We start from the raw sequence: 3,831 nt of genomic DNA, 5'->3' as shown, positions 1-3,831 counted from the left end.
TGTTAAAGAACCCACCTGCCAAAGCAAGAGACATAAAAGACACGCGTTCTATTTATGGGTCAGGAAGATCCCCTGGAGGAGTGCATGGCAACCCACTCCACTATTCTTGCCTGGAGATTCCCCATGGACAAAGGAGCCTGGCAGATTACAGTCCATTGGGTCACAAAGAATTGGACATGACTGAAGCGACTTAGCACACACACAGCACAGTGATAGCACTGGGTTTGGTAGAGGAGATTAGTTCCATTCGGGTTCCCTGGTAAGCTCAGATGGTGAAGAATCTGCCTGCAATGCGGGAGACCTGGTTTGATCCTTGCGGCAGGAAGACCCCCTGGAGAAGGGAATGGCTACCAACTTCAGTATTCTTGCCTGGAGAATTCCATGGATAGAGGAACCTGGAAAACTACATGGAGTCCATAGGGTCACAAAGAGTCAGACACGACTGTGCGACTAACACTTTTTTAAAAAATTGAGCAAAAAAAAAAAAAAATTGAGCAAAAAAAAAAAAAAAAAAGGTAATAATAGTAATGAATGCTGCTAAGTCACTTCAGTCATGTCTGACTCTGTGCGACCCCATAGATGGGAGCAATGAATACATGTACATAAAAATATAAAAGTTAAGTTATGGAATATACATACATATATGCATGAAATTTAATCTGAGGCTGACATAACCAGAATTAGAGTGTTTGGGAAGGGCATATTGACCAACTTCAATCTTTATTGATAGGAATTTAAACATTTGCTCAACATATATGGGTGTGCATGGATTGCATGGGTTACCATGATTGGGGCAGGAACAGAAGATAGCTGTGGTTATATCATTTAATATGTTTATATTTTGTCTTTCCAATGTATTTTCATATGTATGAAATATTTCATAATAAATTTTTTAAAGAATGAATTAACTTTTTTAAAACATGTAATTAAAGAAAAATTAAAGCCTTTACTTAAATATCAGTTATATTATTCAAAATATTAATGTCCAAAACATGACTAACATAGTTTGCTATATTCAAAATTTTGAAATTTAAAAATGGAAAGTGAAAATACAGTGACTTCTTTTCTCATCTATCATTCCCAGTTAAGAATTTGTCTAATTTTTGAAACTAGCTTCAAAGTGCTTTTAGGGGTGTTTACTATTCATTCTCTTACATTTTCTATTATTTGAACTATTTGAACTTTCCTCAGATAACTTTTTCAGGTAACTTTTAAATTTTATTACACTACTATTTGTAGATTGGAGTTGATAGAGCTTTGTGACTGTAAGCAATGGAGACCCCAACTCAAATCAGTTAAATCCAAAACAAACTCTTTATTGATTGAGAACATGGAAACATCCAAAGAAAGTCCTGACTTCGAGCACAGTTTAAATAATGCTACTAGGACTCCATTCACTCTCTCTCAGCTCTGTTCTTTCCTGCAGATGTCACTCTCAGGCAGACCCTCTCAACACAGCAGTCCTTGGCAAGAACAGGTGTACTTTATTAGCACAGGCCTGAGTCTCACCGGATTGGCTTACAGCTGCATGCCAATCCCTGAACAGTCACTGTGATGGTAATGCTAATGATCCCAATCAGTAGAGTGGGCAGAGTCAGGTCCACCAAAACTACATGTACTATGAAAGAGAAAGGGGTGGGTCCCCAAAAGAAAATGCACCAAAAGAAGGGAAAGTGAACTCTGAGCAGAACAAACAACAAATGTCCACCTGATCAACTAAGGAGAGAAATGCCTTCCATTGTCTGACAGTGGAGGTTCATTCTGGTGTCATATATTTTTCTAGTAACTGCAAAATGTCTACAATATGTCTGAATAGATTCTTCTGCTTAATGATAAGTGCTGATCAGGCCTGGTTTTCAGAAGTAGTATTCATGGTAAGGTATATTTTAACTTGATCAAGATAAAACTGGACTATTGTAAAACAGAGGCCAAGGCTCCCACATGCCATAAAACTGAATAATAATATCACTGTTTTCTATTTGGGTTCTCAGTTAGTGACTTCAATGATGAAATCCTACCTGAATAATATATAATTCTATAAATCTTTCTACTAAAGTTAAATAAAGAAGAAGGATCTGTTTAATACCATTGGATTCATGCTGTGTACTGACATAATGGGAAAATTATTCAGGAACACTTCATTCTTGAGAAAATACTGCCCACATTATCAATACCTTGACACACTTGGGCTTATAAAAAACCATAATCCATATTTTCTGAGCACATGACCTTGTTGGCAACTTTCATTACAAGCAAATTTATCTTAGAATGTAACAGCTATTAGTAATGTTCATAAAGTAAACTTTCACTAACAGGACACGATTATAGGTGCTAGCTACTCAATTTCTTTTCACAGTATTCAAGGAAAATTTTTAAGAACATTCTCTACTTATAAACATTCCTCCCAAGAAAATTTGTAGCCAGAATTTTGCTTATCAGAGGTTCAACCAAGGGATATTAATACATATGGATTCTTTAAATATTGCTCATTACTGTATGCCCAGTAACATGCTAAGTCCTGGGGGTGTAAGGGTGAAGAGAAACAGTCTGAGCTCACAAGGAGTCTGTTGTTTATTGACGGAAACAGGGACTTCTGTGCCAGTCCAGTGGTTGACTACCTTCCAGTGCAGGGGGGTGCAGGTTTGATCCCTGGTCAGGACACTGAGATCCCATATGCTGTGCAGTCAAAAAATAAATAAATAATAATAATAATGGAGGAAGCATATAGGCAGGTAATTGTAATATAGTATGATTAAATACCTTGATAAAATAATTTTCATTGTGGTTTTTAGAATTGAGGTTTGGCAAGAAAAATAATGGAACAGGATAACAGAAGTGTTAGGAATGCTTCAGTGGGCAATAAATGTCTTAGTGGAGACTTGGGCTAATTAGTCTCAAATACAAGTAGAAATTATCCAAGTCTGAGCAGTGGGAATGCAAAGGGCAACATAAGCAGAGTAAACAGAGAAATAAGTAAATAAATGAAGATATAGGTTCTTTCTGGTAGGCCTTGAGAAGGGTACCTACTAAAATGTATCTGTCAAGTACCAATCAAGATTCTATTCATGTAATTGCAATTAATTTTGTCTTTAAAACATTTTTAATAGGTTAATATTCCTGAAGTTGGTGATGGACAGGGAAGCCTGGCATGCTGCAGTCCATGGGGTCACAAAGAGTCGGACACAATTAAGCGACTGAACTGAACTGAATGTTCCTGGGGGTGGTTATGGGAAAGCTATTAGTCATCCATATCTTAGTGTCAGTTTGTCATTTTAGTTTGCTGCCCTAACACTTGTTCTTCCCCACCCCCTCACAACACTTGGTCTTGATCAGGGGTCAGCAAACTTCCTTGAAAAGAGTCAGATGGCAAATATTTTCAGCTTTTCAACCCATACAGTTGCTTTTGTCACTACCTAACAATATAGTTGTGTCACGAGAGCAGTCATAGGCAATATGTGACCAATGTGGACACATTTTTTTTTAATTGAAGGATAATTGCTTTACAGAATTTTGTTGATTTCTACCAAACATCAACATGAATCAACCATAGGTATACATATGTCCCCTCCCTTTAGAATCTCCCTCCCCACTCCTTCTCTCTAGGCTGTTACAGAGCCCCCATGGTTTTGTTCTAACAGAACTGAGAACAAATAGACTAACCAAGACCAGGGACTTTTCCAAGATCTCTACTCAGTAACAGAGCTGTGAGTTAAACCAAGGGCTTAGGAGTCCAAAAATAGTTCCCTGCCTAGCCATGCTGACCCCAACAACAAACTTTTAACTTTGAATATCTGCCTGAACAGACAACCCTTCCCCTTCTCCTAGTTTTCT

Source organism: Odocoileus virginianus, chromosome 1 (assembly GCF_023699985.2).
Source record: "Odocoileus virginianus isolate 20LAN1187 ecotype Illinois chromosome 1, Ovbor_1.2, whole genome shotgun sequence".
In the NCBI taxonomy this organism is placed as follows: Eukaryota; Metazoa; Chordata; class Mammalia; order Artiodactyla; family Cervidae; genus Odocoileus; species Odocoileus virginianus.
This window is presented reverse-complemented; position numbering follows the sequence as displayed.